Source organism: Phyllobates terribilis, unplaced genomic scaffold (assembly GCF_046119375.1).
Source record: "Phyllobates terribilis strain yellow unplaced genomic scaffold, ASM4611937v1 Scaffold_3__8_contigs__length_932513732, whole genome shotgun sequence".
In the NCBI taxonomy this organism is placed as follows: domain Eukaryota; kingdom Metazoa; phylum Chordata; class Amphibia; order Anura; family Dendrobatidae; genus Phyllobates; species Phyllobates terribilis.
The window spans coordinates 892,473,215-892,488,253 of NW_027362763.1; the positions used below are offsets into that span (position 1 = coordinate 892,473,215).

The 15,039-nt window shown below is 44.7% G+C and overlaps 1 protein-coding gene across 2 annotated transcripts in view; it reads right to left on the reverse strand.

The window, feature by feature from the left end:
- Positions 1-14,827, reverse strand: part of SYNE1 (spectrin repeat containing nuclear envelope protein 1) — a 613,834-nt gene extending 599,007 nt beyond the window's left edge. The window contains exon 1 of one of the 2 annotated variants that reach the window (XM_073672712.1): positions 14,686-14,827. The gene's annotated coding sequence lies outside the window, so the exon portion shown is untranslated. Of the gene's footprint in view, positions 1-14,262; positions 14,353-14,685 lie in introns of those variants that run through there. The other variant, XM_073672713.1, reaches the window with a different exon arrangement.
- Between the last annotated feature and the right edge of the window lie 212 nt (positions 14,828-15,039).

A 15,039-nucleotide genomic window follows, 5' to 3' on the forward strand; every position in this document is an offset into this window, starting at 1 on the left:
GCAGCCACTTTAGTCCTCCAAGGAAGCTAGCCCAGAGTCCTGCAAAGCTCCTGTGACTTCCCAGGTCTACTGATCAGAAGAGGCGTTGGGGATTTCAAGAGCAGAAGAAGGTCCATAATGCGCCGATCCAGTGGCCATAAACTAGCCAACTGGACCAGGGTTAGTGAATCTTTTCGCTCAACTCTAGCATATATACGAAATCAATGTGCCATTTATAGGGTTCCTATCCCTCCTCCCCAATAAGCCGAATGAGGAGCAGTGGACAGTGATATGCGAGTCCATGCCGAGCTAGGCAGCAGTGTGACATAACAACAAGTGATGGACAGGGACATCACTGTGTGTGATACTGCAGTGCAAGGACTCCTAATCACATGCTACCTTCCCTACTATAAACTGTTCATCCTATCTGTAGGTTATGGCTGCACAGAAATATGTTATGTCACCAAATCTGATTCTTGTAAATGGCCCATTGGGTTCATACAGCTATTGTACAACCCTTTGGTACTATTGTGTCCTCTAGTTCAGTTTGGGTATAAAACAAATCATTATCGCTACTAATAACATCATTACCTTGTATGTATTTATTTATATTACTCACTTTTATAGCGCCATCAATTCCACAGCGCTTTATAGACATTATCGGCACTCTCCCCATCGGGGCTCACAATCTACATTCCCTATCAGTATGGAGTGTAGGAGGAAACTGACGCAAACACAGGGAGAACATTGCTATGTATTACTATGCTTTATGTTTTACAGTACTGTTAAAGAGAAACTGTCACCTAATCTGAGAGCAGCTTGATGTAGAGACAGAGACCCTGATTCCACTGATGTGTCACTTGCTGGACACTTGTTGCAGTTTTTATAAAATCACTCTTTTATCAGCAGGAGATTATCACTAGAGCACTAGTAAACTAGCTGCCATGTAGTCCTCTATATTCATGTGCTCTATATAACCCCGCCCACACCACTGATTGGCAACTTTCTGCCTATGCACAGTGCACAGAGAAAGCTGCCAATCAGTGGTGTGGGAGGGGTTATACAGAGATCAGCATTCAGAGAACTGGGAGATCTGCAGAAGATAAAACAGTGATTTTGTAAAAACTGCAGCAACCAGCAAAATAAGTGATACATTGCTGGAATCAGGGTCTCGGCCTCACTATCTGACAGCAGCATTATGAAGTAGCAAAAACTTGGTGGCACTTTTTAACAGTTTGGAAAACTCAAGAATAGCTTTTACCAGCACTATAACTAAAGGAACTTATCTGGTCACTTATTTCAACACACTTTGTATAAATCAATACAAGTGACTATAAGAAACTGTGATATATCTTATCAGTCAAATGTGTGTCTTTTTCTACTTATCAGTGTCCTTTTCCTTTCCCCCACCCTTGTTCGCCTTCTGAACTAATCTTTCAATCTGAAAAACAGCTAACATCTGTTGGTCAAAATAAGACCAACAGCTACTCCCACCCACCAGTTCCCAGACAAATGAAAATAGGAGACAGAGCCTGGGAGGGGAAATTGGTGAAAAATGCAGGTTACATGTCACAAAATGGCCAGAAATAGTGCTATTCCTCAAATACCCACATAGAACACTTTATTCTGAAAAGCCACCTGAAACAAAAGGTATGCTTTAACCCATTTGCGCATATGGGTGTAAGTCTACGTCCTGTGCTGGGGTGCCAGATGTGGAGGCATTGAAGTATATATTATAAGTGATCGGACGATCGCTGGTTCAAGTCATAAAAGAAGACTAAAATATAAAGTGAAAAGTAAAAAAAAGTTCTTAAAACTATTGAAAAATTTTAAAAAATCTTCATTATGCCACCTTTTCCCCCCACTAGAAATAAAGAAATAAAAAACACATATTTGGTAACACTGCATTCATAAAAGTCTGATCTATCAAAATATAAAATTACCGTATATACTCGAGTATAAGTCAAGTTTTTCAGCACATTTTTGTGCTGAAAAATCCCCCCTCGGCATATACTCGGGTATATACTCCAGTGGTGGATAATGGTCGGGGGGATGTGGTGGCGGAGGAGCGGAGCACATGCAGTAGCCGGCTGCTGCAGCTACGTGTCCCCACTGCTAAAGGGAAATTAATATTCACTCTTCTCCGCTCCTATGGGCATGGAGAGGAATGAATATTCATTCTCTTTAGTAGCGGGCACAGAGGAGCGCTGATCTGCGGCTCCTGCCTACTACTAAAGAGAATGCATATTCACTCTTCTCCACACCCATAGTCCCAGCGTGGAGAGGAGTGAATATGCCGGCAGCTCATATCAGTGTCTGAGAGGGCATGGCAACACAGCTCAGATGCTGACATGAGCAGTTGGCAGACAGGACGCAGCGCAGCAACAGAGGTGAGGAAGGAAGGTGAGTATAAGTGTTTTTTTTTTTTATGTGTGCAGTGATGGGGCCATAAATACCAGGATTGGGGGATGAGGGGTGCCATACATACCAGGGTTGGGGGATGAGGAGGCCATGCATACCAGGATTGGGGAATGAGGAGGCCATGCATACCAGGTTTGGGTATGAGGCGGCCATGCATACTATGATGCTAAATGTGGGGGCCATGCATACCAGGACTGGGGGATGAGGAGTGCATGTATACCAGGATTGGAGATGAGGGAGCAATGGATACCAGGATGGGGAAATTTACCAGTAGCTGCTGCATTTCTCACCCTAGGCTTATATTCAAGTCAATAAGTTTTCCCAGTTTTTTGTGGTTAAATTAGGTGCCTCGGCTTATACTCGGGTCGGCTTATACTTGAGTATATACAGTAATTAACTCGTTTAGTAAACTCTGTAATGAGAAAAGATTATCAAAACATGAAAATTGCAGTTTTTGCTCATAACACCTCTGTAAAAAAAACAAAACAAAAAAGGGTTCGAAATGTTTTATATACTCCCAAAATGGTATCAATGAAAATGTCAGTTGACAACAAAACAAGCTCTTACACTGCTCCATTGACTGAAATGCAAAAAATATTACGGGTCTGGGAAAAAGTGCGACATAAAACAATATATATATATTTTTTTACAAACATCTGAATTTGTGTTTCACCACGGTGTGTAATACGACACAGCTAAACTCTGCTGTCACTGCCCCTCCCCAACACTGACTCATAAAGGAGGTTAGACCAGGAGATCAGGGCTGCATCCTTACATCTCACACACTGAGAAACCTGTTCTAAGCTACGGTGGGCGGTGTTCTTCTATGCTTTGTGTTTTTGCCTGCTTATGATTGGTCAGCATAGTAAAGGGGGATGAAGTACACGACCCCAGTGAAAACTGTTTGAAAACACCAACTTGGACTCACTGAGTGCCAAATACTTTGATTGCTAATACCTCTGCTAGAGGGAGATGAAATAAATAAAACAGTTTTACTCCCATCTGCAGCCACTATAACATTGTGTGTCCAGTTCAACATTAAAATTTGGTAAATGGTCTAACTTTATTGAAAAAAAAAATATGCAAGTTTGGTATCGCCATAATTATACTAACATGAAGAATCAAGTTTCCAGGTCATTTTTTACCATGCAATGAGAGCCGTAAAAATAAAGCCCAAAAAACAATGCCGGAATTGCATGTTTTTCACCATTTCACTGCGCTTGGATTTTTTTTCAGTTATTCAGTACATGATAATGTAAAATGAATGGTGTTTTTCAAAACTACAACTCGTCCCAGAAAAAACAAGCCCAGACAAATAGCGTTTTGGCTTTCGGAAGAAGGGGAGATAAAAAACTCTAAGAGCAAAAATAAAATTGCCTGTTCTTGAAGGGGTTAAGTACTGACAACAGCCTGTCACTTGTCTATTTGCGTAGCTGTTTTGAAGAAGTTCTCAAATTTTGCAGTTTACAGTCGATGAGGAGTCTATTGTACAGGAAGAGTTGAATAATATTCAAGACAAGCACGCTCCTCTTTCCTTCAGCCACTGATTGACAATTTTCTCCCTTTAACTGTGCATAGGCAGAAATCTAACAATTAGATGCTGGAGGACCGGTTCACCTATTGTTAAATCAAGATTTTATATTAAATAATATTTTTACATTTACTTACTATTTATGGCTATTTATATGAAAATAAATCTAAAATTTTACAATTTTCCTGTAAAAATGACTTTTCAGCAGTTATGCAGTTATCTCATTACCACCACAGGCAGGAATGATCACAGATAACACAAGATCTACTATTCACAATAGATAATGGTCTCAACTCACCTTCTACCTCTTTTCTGCACAATGATCCCGGCAGCAAAGATAAAAATGATTTGTAGCCAGTTCACCAGACACTGGTCTAATGCTCCTGGAGCACGGAAATCCGCTCTGACCAAGCGTAAGTGTCCATGTAAGAGAAGATAGTTGCTTCCAGATTCTGGTAAAAAAGTTGACTTTATTAGCAAACCAATTTAAAACATTTGGATTCCAAAATGATGACCACAAGAGTAGTTACGTGTTTCAGACGCACTCCAGGGTCCTTTGTCCAAGCTCAAATGTTATAAACAAGTTTGTTACCAGAAGCTGGAGGCAACTATTTTCTCTTACATGGACAATGATCCCTGCATGGGTGAGAAACCATGTGTAGAAAGCCCTCCTATAGAAGTCAGGGAGTCAAATCCATGTTTATTGTAAGTTCCAGTCCATGCGGCTGCTGTAAACCATATTTCTGATCTAAATGCTGCTAACACTTGCTCAAACAGGATTATAAAAGATTAGCTATTGAACCCATTCTACGCCAGGGTGGCAAGTATTTTTATTGGTATATGGTCTCCCATGCTGGTATGTGCTGCCCCCATCCTGGTATTTGTGCTGCCCCCATCCTGTCCCCACCATCCTATCCTGGTATGCATGGCACCCCTCATCTCCAATCCCGGTATGCATGGCACCCTCATCCCCAATCACGATATGCATGGCACCCCTCATACCCAATCCTGGTATGCATGGCACCCCTCACCCCCAATCCTGGAAGGCATGGCACCCCTCACCCCCACTCCTGGTATGCGTGGCACCCCTCATCCCCAATCCTGGTATGTGTGGTACTCCTCATCCCTATCCTGGTATGTGTGGTACTCCTCATCCCTATCCTGGTATGGATGGTACCCCATCCCTCATCCCTATCCTGGTATGCATGGGCCCCTCACGCACATACTGGTAAGCATGGCATCCCTCACCCCCATCCTGGTATGCATGGCACTCCTCATCCCCAATCCCGGTATGCATGGCACCCCTCATCCCCAATCCCGGTATGCATGGCACCCCTCACCCCCAATCCTGGTATGCGTGGCACCCCTCACCCCCAATCCTGGTATGCGTGGCACCGCTCATCCCCAATCCAGGTATGTGTGGTACTCCTCATCCCTATCCTGGTATGTGTGGTACTCCTCATCCCTATCCTGGTATGCATGGTACCCCATCCCTCATCCCTATCCTGGTATGTATGGTATCCCTCATTCTGGTATGCATGGCATCCCTCACCCCCATCCCGGTATGCATGGCACCCCTCATCCCCATCCCGGTATGCATGGCACCCCTCATCCCCAATCTTGGTATGCATAGCACCCCTCATCCCCAATCCCGGTATGTATGGCACCCCTCATCTCCAATCCCGGTATGCATGGCACCCTCATCCCCAATCACGATATGCATGGCACCCCTCATACCCAATCCCGGTATGCATGGCACCCCTCATCCCCAATCCCGGTATGCCTGGCACCCCTCATCCCCAATCCCGGAATGCATGACTCCCTTCATCCCTAATCCCGGTATGCAAGGCACCCCTCATCCCCAATCCCGATATGCATTGCACCCCTCATCCCCAATCCCGGTATGCATGGCACCCCTCATCCCCAATCCCGGTATGCCTGGCACCCCTCATCCCCAATCCCGGAATGCATGGCTCCCCTCATCCCTAATCCCGGTATGCATGGCTCCCCTCATCTCCAATCCCGGTATGCATGGCACCCCTCATCCCCAATCCCGGTATGCATGGCACCCCTCATCCCCAATCCTGGTATGTATGGCACCCTCATCCCCAATCCTCGTATACATGGCACCCCTCATCCCCCAATCCTGGTATGCATGGCTCCCTCATCCCCAATCCTGGTATGCATGGCCCCCTCATCCCCAATCCTGGTATGCATGGCACCCCTCATCCCCAATCCCGGTATGCATGGCACCCCTCATCCCCAATCCAGGTATGCATGGCACCCCTCATCCCCAATCCTGGTATGCAAGGCACCCCTCATCCCCAATCCTGGTATGCATGGCCCCCTCATCCCCAATCCTGGTATGCATGGCTCCCCTCATCCCCAATCCTGGTATGCATGGCACCCCTCATCCCCAATCCTGGTATGCATGACTCCCTCATCCCCAATCCTGGTATGCATGGCTCCCTCATCCCTAATCCTGGTATGCATGGCACCCCTCATCCCCAATCCTGGTATGCATGGCACCCCTCATCCCCAATCCTGTTATGCATGGTCCCCTCACCCCAGAATCCTGGTATGTGTGGCCCCCTCATCCCTTTCACGCTGTACACGCATACAAAAAAATAAACACTTATACTCAGTTTTCTTCCCTGTGCTCCAGCGCTGCTGCGTCCTGTTCTGCCGGAGGCCGGGGGAGGAGTGGGGCGCCGGAGTACGTGCGTGCCCATACCGCACTATTCGTCGCCATTTTGCTGAAGACACACTGCAAATGTGTCTTCAGTAAAATAGCGCCGGATAGCGCTATGCGTATGCGCCGATCCGCCGCCTCACTCCTGCCCCGGTCTCCGGCGAAGAGAGGCGCTGCAGCAACGCTCCTCCCAGTCAGGTAAGTACGTAAGTATGGCGCCAGAGATCACGGTATGCATTCAGTGTCTAAGCATTCCGCAATCTCCGGCGCCATACACTCCTCTTACCTGTAACGGCTGGATGCGTGCTTCTGTCTGGAGCCAGACTGCGCGTCGCGCATGCACAGTCTATAAAAGCTTCAGACAGAGATACGCATCCCCGGTTATATTATAGATGTGTTTCACCATCTGGTTTTAATTCTAAAACATATAAGTAATATATTTCTTTAACCATTACTTTCTCCAGATCGTGTAATTGCTATTTCTTTTGCACCATGCAAATCTAAAAACTACTTTTCATGTGTGTTCTTTCCACATTTGAGGCCCCGTCACACATAACGAGATCGCTAGCGAGATCGCTGATGAGTCACGGTTTGGTGACGCAATAGCGATCTCGCTAGCGATCTCGTTATGTCTGACAGGTAGCAACGATCAGGCCCCTGCTGTGAGATCGCTGATCGTTACAAAGCTTCCTGGACCATTCCTGGGTCGTTGCGCTCCCACTGGGCAGGGTGCATCGCTGTATTTGACACCTTGTCAACGACCTCGCTAGCGATTCAGAACTGAGACACGTAGAGGTGCATAAATTGGACTTTTCTGCGTTCATCGTCCCCGATTGGTGGTCGCTACTGCGTCCTTGTTTTTTCAGATCCCACCAGCGTTCTCCGGCTGTGACTCCACTTTGAACAAATCAGACATCTTTAGCGAAGTAGGTATTGTTTGGGGTCTCAAATGAGTTTCCATTTTTAATTCATTTATAGGACATCTACCAATTATCTGCTATCATTGTTCTTCAGGGAGGGAGGGCTTGGCTTCAATAGCGATCTCGTTAGCGATCTCGTTATGTGTGACGGGGCACCAGGACCGTTAAAATACTGGCAGCAGTTGTCGCGGCAGGTCTTCGCATCATGGGTGTTTCCGCCATGTCCCACTGGTTGAAGGCCTGCAATTGCAGGATCGTTTGCACGCTATTCACCGAGCTCCACTTCCCCATTGGCTAGGTCCACAGAGTCCACAAAGCCAGGCGGACAGTACGTAATTGCATCACGTCGACGAAGAAAGTTTTGAAGCGTGCAACAGGCCAAAAGAACAGAGTCTATTGATTTAAGCTTCATGTTAATTGGCGTATGAAAAACTCTGAAGCGGTTGGCCACGACAGCGTGTCAGAAAACGTGCTGTGTGGGTGTGTGTGCACGAGACCCCTAAAATATCTGCCCATGCAAAAGCATATATATACAGATAGAAGCCAAGCCCTCCCTCCCTGAAGAACAATGATAGCAGATAATTGGTAGATGTCCTATAAATGAATTAAAAATGGAAACTCATTTGAGACCCCAAACAATACCTACTTCGCTAAAGATGTCTGATTTGTTCAAAGTGGAGTCACAGCCGGAGAACGCTGGTGGGATCTGAAAAAACAAGGACGCAGTAGCGACCACCAATCGGGGACGATGAACGCAGAAAAGTCCAATTTATGCACCTCTACGTGTCTCAGTTCTGAATCGCTAGCGAGGTCGTTGACAAGGTGTCAAATACAGCGATGCACACTGCCCAGCGGGAGCGCAACGACCCAGGAATGGTCCAGGAAGCTTTGTAACGATCAGCGATCTCACAGCAGGGGCCTGATCGTTGCTGTCAGACATAACGAGATCGCTAACGAGATCGCTATTGCGTCACCAAAATGTGACTCATCAGCGATCTCGCTAGCGATCTCGTTATGTGTGACGGGGCCTTTACTCTATTACCTATAACTGATTACTATCCTTTAAGTGAATACAAATTGCACAATTTACTCCGCAGACAACAGGTCACAAACAAAGGTTATTGTGTAACAGTTTAAGGACTAAGAGGAAACCTGATTGTACACCATGTTGTAGCTATTGTCCTAGCAAAATGCATCATTGGAAGGGCTTGTGCATATGGCCACACCGCATAGCCATAGGGACTATGCATGGCACCATATAGGCTATGGGCTTGAGCATCTCAGATGGACAAAAAAAGTTTTAAAATCTTTGTTGTGACTAATAAAAATACAACAAAGTTGCCTACATTTAAGTTAGTAGTTATAAAGAGACACACCTAGTGCATGCTATGTTTCGGAAAAAAATGTCAGGCGTTAAACTTTTTTTTTCTGGCAATAGATATTTTAAAAAGAAAAAGAGGGAAAAAACAACAAAAAAAAGCCTTGCAAAAAAGCTGTATTCAACTGTAAACACAAGTTTTTTTTTCTAAAGACTATTTATAAAATTGGATTTCAAATTTTCGATAAATATAGGTTGGCTGGTTTTTGCTCGTATTTTATACCCACTGCTCCCCTGACTATCCTTATCATTCTTTGCATTTTAAATCCAACATACTGCTCCATAGATATGGGTCACTTTTGGTGTTTACCAAGGCGGTGTGATCACAGGGTAATAATACAGACCAGCCTTGGTAAACACCAAAAGAGACCCATATCTACAGAAGAGGGAGACTTACCCAGTGACTCTGGAGATGGGAAAACGACTGTGCTGTACAAACTGTGCTCCATTGGGAACCGCGGATCTGTGATGGCCCAGGTGCTGACCACCTCTGTACAAGGTATTATAATCCTAAAGATGTCACAGCTGCAGGGCATTATGGGGAGGCCCGCTTAGACACCTAAAATTACATTAGCCTGCTCTCTGATGCTTCAGCAGTGTAGGTAATGGTGACCGGCAAGTTTCTTCTTTTGCAAACTGCAAATCAAATCTCAAAGTGTTTGAATTCATGTGAAACCGCAAATTTCAGGAAATTCGACTTGAACTTGATTATTCACGGATCGATCCGTTCATCTCTACTCAGGGGAGCAACAGGAATAAAACAAGAGGAAAAACTGGCGACTACTGACCAGGTGACAGGTCTAGCCATGACAGATATGCATTTATTATTTTTTACTAAGTTTATAAAAGCACTTGTTTATGGAAAACTTTTACTTAGATACTTTTTAGTTTAATATATTTTATTGGACTTTTTCATTTTGTCTAAGTAAAGAAATTACTACTGTGATCCTGCAATTGCTTCTACAATAAATTGCATAATACTTGAGTATTACAACGTGCTGTATTATGTCTGGTAGACTTTTACTGACAAGCAACTAACTAGTCACATAGAAACTAGTGAAAGCTAATATTTTTTATTGATAAATCGGAAAAAAAGTAATAAACCACTGAGATCAGTGTCTGGAAGCAGTGAGTGACAGTTCAGTTGTCCAATCTAGGACAGGTTAGTGCTGAGCTGTCAGTATGGTGATGGACAGCTCAGCCGTTCAATCGGAGGCTGTGATGTGCAGAGCTGTCAGTGTGTTGAGTGACAGCTCAGCCGTCCAATCAGGGCCGGGGTTTCCTCCGTGTGTCTGGTTTTCGAATGATTACCTGGCTATTTAGCTGTCTCTCTGCTACCAATTAGTGCCAGTTGTAGCTTAGCTCAAATGGTGTGCACTTGCTCTGTTCTCTGTGTTCCTGTATGTGATCATTTGATCTTTGTTGCCCAACCTTGGACCTTGCCTTTGACCATCCGTTTGCATTGCCCTTTTCACTTGATTCGCTACCTTCCTAAAATTCTGACCTCGGACTGTGACCTGACTAGGCCTTTGCCTTATCCCTTTGTTTATTATGAGCCCTCTCGATATCTGACCCCAGACCTCTTGACTATCCAAGCCTCACGGCTTGTCTGTGAGTAGTGACTAGCGTCACAATATATATCTACTACAGTCCAAAAATCTGACATAACGACAATTTACAATCAGAATGATCAGTACACGTACCTCCAACCCTTTTCATGGAAAAAGGACCCCATCCTGTCCAGAACATCTGGCTGCCCTGATGGCTGGCCTGAGAGCCATTATTGTACTTGGCTACAATGACAACCTATTGGCAACTTACGACTGCTGAAGCCATAACTGAATCTCTATCAGATTATTTCTAACTCGTACTAGAAAATTGACAGCATGTCTGTCGCAAATACATCACTGTGCAAATAGGTAAGTGAACCCTATCCAGAATATTTATCAAAACTGCCTAAAAGAAAAATTGTCATTGTTGCTCATAACAACCAATCACAGTGCAGCTTTCATTTGACTAGCGCTGTTTAAAAAAATGAAAGCCGTACTGTTTTTCTCTTAGACAGTTTTAATAAATGAGGCCCATGTACAACACAATTTACAATATAGTGCGTCACAATCTGGACATTTTCAGCCATTTTTTTACTCAAAATACTTATTAAAGGGATAGTCCGGTCTGAAACTACAAATCTGCATGCACTGTGATGATTCTCTGGTGGCAGCGCCGGGAACAGCCACAAGAATGCGATATGCACACTCCCAGCCATATGCCGACTAACCTGCTTCCGGCCTCAAAACAGTCTATTTGTAATGTGGCCCGGCGTATGCAAATCACATACGTGAGGTCACATGACCGTCGTTCCTGGTGTAGACACCGGAGGATCCTCAGAGCGCGCAGTGCGTGCAGACTTGACTGCAGACTTATAGTTTTAGACTGGACAGCCCATTTAACATCACGTACAGAAAACACTGCTAGGCCACGGCCCCACTATCAGTATTCGGTCAGTATTTTTTCTCAGGAGTGGGAGATAAAACCAGGTGAGGAACAATCAGAGAAAATGTATAATAGAAACAAGTCACCAATTCTGCATTTATCACCCACTCCTGGTTTTGGCTTCCAAGTCCTGAGAAAAAATACTGACCAAATACTGATAGTGGGGCCGTGGCTTTACTATATAAATTGTATTATTAATTTAGGTAAATAATTCGGTATAATCTGGCTGCAGTTTCGCCATTTTCTGTCCAGAGAACCTGACATTACAATGACTGCAGAACCATCGATTGACATTGTAATAACTAGCAAACATATTGATGTAAGATTTACATAGAGGTTTTATGATAATTCAATTGTAAGAAGTTAGGGCAATAAATTGGAGCCTCTGTGTTAATATTAGAGTTTTTCTGGGATTTTTCAAAAATATTGATTGCGTAGGGAACATAAAGAGGTACAGAAATAAGAGTATCATTTTTAGTCTTTGACTGACAGCTAACATCTGGCCGCACCGTTTTCTGCAGTGCTTTCATTTTTCAGTGACCTCTTACAGAGTAAATTCGTACAAACCGACTTATTGCATAAAGGGCCGTCATGCAGCTCATTCTCCCCTTTCTCTCCCAGGGTTACATCATTCTGCCCCCCTACAGATTGCACAAGCTTTACCAATAAACCTCTAAGCAAATCTTAAAGAGTAACTAAACTATTTTTTTATGTAACTATCCTCCAGACATGCTACTTTAGAAGTTTCAAATACTGCTTAGCAAAATCGGTACACTATATTCCCATAGTTTGACCATGAGAATTCCCCTGAGTACAGGAGTAGCGAGCAGGCATGGAAAGCCCTGTATACTGATTGAATACAGTGTACCGATCTTGCCGGGCAGCATTTAAAAGGTGTTTCTAAAGGAGCACGAACTGAGCATAGTAAGTAACGGGAACCTGTCAGCTGATTCATGCTGCCCAAAGTGTGCCTGCATGATTGACGCTAGGTATGTGTTTCTCTGAAACGCCGAAGCGCTTCTAAGAGAAACATGCTTTAACGATCTGGTCGGGAAACCTCGTTTGCATATGGGGATAGACCTGTCAATCACCTCTGGACTAGTTTGGTCTCTAGTTATGATCCCCGGCAGGATCTTTAAAGTATATTTTCTCTGAAATAATGAGGCGTTTCAGGAAATCTATACAGTACCTGACTGCAATCATGAAGCCTGGCTCTGACTCATGTTGCCCACATTTTGCTCAGCATGAATCAGACAACAGGTTCCCTTTAAGACAGAAGATTCAAAATAAGGCTACATACACACTTGCTTTTTGACATTCTGTTGATCTAATCTGTTTTTAGGAACAGATAAAAGGAATTAACATCCAAAATGGATTTGTGGCATAACTAATGCACGTGTGAACGTAGCCTCGGGTATAGCATTCAGACAGTGCTCGCTCTGGGAAGCAGGGCTGTGGAGTTGGAGGTTTGGCTTACCGGCTCCACAGCCCTGCTGGGAAGGGCGCACTATCAATTAAAAGCGTGGAAGGTCCCCAATATACAAATGAGGAGGCATTACAGCCCAGCAAATTCTTGGCTACACCAAGGGTGCACTGTAGCCCCCTCATTTGCACACAAATTATAAGTTTATTCTCTTATGCATTATACCAGTAACAGGTACAGTGCTAGTGTCTTTTTTTCTAGGTACTAAGTCCCCTACAACACTGTATAACCCATTTAAAATGCATTTTAGGGGTGTCAAACTCAATGTTTGGCTGCGTCAAGGGGACACCGAGCACCTGTACTTGGTTTGAAGAGTCATTCTGTGCTGACAGATTTCATTTAAAGTGACACTCTTCTTCCTCCATAGTACATGCAACTATACAATTATAATGCATAGTCATTATACCTAATGGCCTCTACTCTCCTGCTGCTCCTTCCGTATCTGACATCGGTGCCCCATTTTCTTCATGTCCAAAAATAGCTGCTCCCTGTAAATTGGGTAACCCAGTTCCCTTTACTGGGAGAAGGTTGAGATTCAGACTTTGCACAGCACTCCTCCACCCAATCTCTCTGCAGTGGCCAATGTGGGGGCAAGAAGAAAATGATGTACCAATCGTAAATAAGTAAAGAGCAGCAGTGGAGTGGAGGTCTTTAGGTACAGTGACAATACATTAGAAATATATCAATACAATTAACATGGGGGGGAGCATAGGTTGCTTTAAAGGGGTTGTTTGATGCTGACAATTTTTTAGACATGGATGACTAGAGGAGCACATTGTAATCTTCTTGGTTGACTCCTATAGTTACCTGACGGTTCTATTTATTCATTTTTTATGTTTTGTTATTTATGTTTGTTATTTTGAGAACATCCATGCCTAAAGAAATGTTCTCAGCCGTGGACAACCATATGAGGTCCAATGGGCACTTTAAGGCTGCGGTCACATATGGGTCAAGGCTTTTGCTCCTGAATCTGAGCAGGGTGAATGGAAGGTTCTGCAGCAGGTCATACTTCAGTGGTGCGGGAAATCTCAGACTATGAAAGTTTCCCATATTCCTTGCGAAGATACAGCACAAATTGTAGCAACCTGTAAAAATACAACAGGTTGAGTAATCACAGGAGTGCTGGTGAACTAATAATTGCTGCTAAAGTCACCCATATGGAAGGATGCCACCTACAGAAATGAAACACGGATGGCACAGGAGATTGCCTACAATGCAGAATTAAGAAGGACATCTATAGAGACAGACTTACAGCAATGGCAGCAGATTATTCTCATCTGTTTTGAACACATACAACACCCCACATCACAATATAGCTTTCTATAGAAGAAATACATTGGAGCACTGGCAGCCATATACCCTCACCTCTACCAGCCTGTGTAGCCCAGTGACTGGCTAATCCCAGGGATTCCTTCACCCCCTGCTGCTTCTCTCCTCCTCCTCCTCCATTGTATTTCTTCATCCGTCTGTGTTGTGCTTGTCAGGCAGCCCTGCTCCTTAGTAACCAAGTACAACAACTCTGTCTACTAGTCCGGAGCACTGACTGCCCATGTAATGCCAGCCATGCTCATCCCTGTGCCATGCACCTGGCATACCTGCAGGGCTTTTGGCCTACATGGATTAGGGCTACTTTCTACATACATACATCATGCACTGCACACATATAGTCTATACAATCCTACCTGATCAGCCACACTGCCCTGCACTACAGACATGGATGCTGGGCACATATCACAGCATCACAGACTGGCACAATTCTCCCTCCTGCCCATGTGTGCCCGCACTCACCGCAGCCAGCAATGAGCAGAGCATCCTTCTGTCAGCTCCTCGGCCAGGCGCCTGCTCCCCTGCAGCAGTAACTCTGTAGTAATGTGTCCTCCAGTGTAGACCGAGGCGGGGGTGAGGAGGCTGAGGAGGAGGCAGAGGCTGGGGAGGAGGCAGAGGCTGGGGAGGAGGGACTCTGCTGCTCGCTCTCACATACAGCAGCTTCCACTATGACTCTGCGCGAACCTGTCAGCGACTCTATAGTATTACATAACTGGGGACACTGGACCGGTCCGTGCACTATACTATGCGGTCTATAGAGGGTTAATACGTACACCACAGACACATGCACCATACACACACCACATGCACCATACA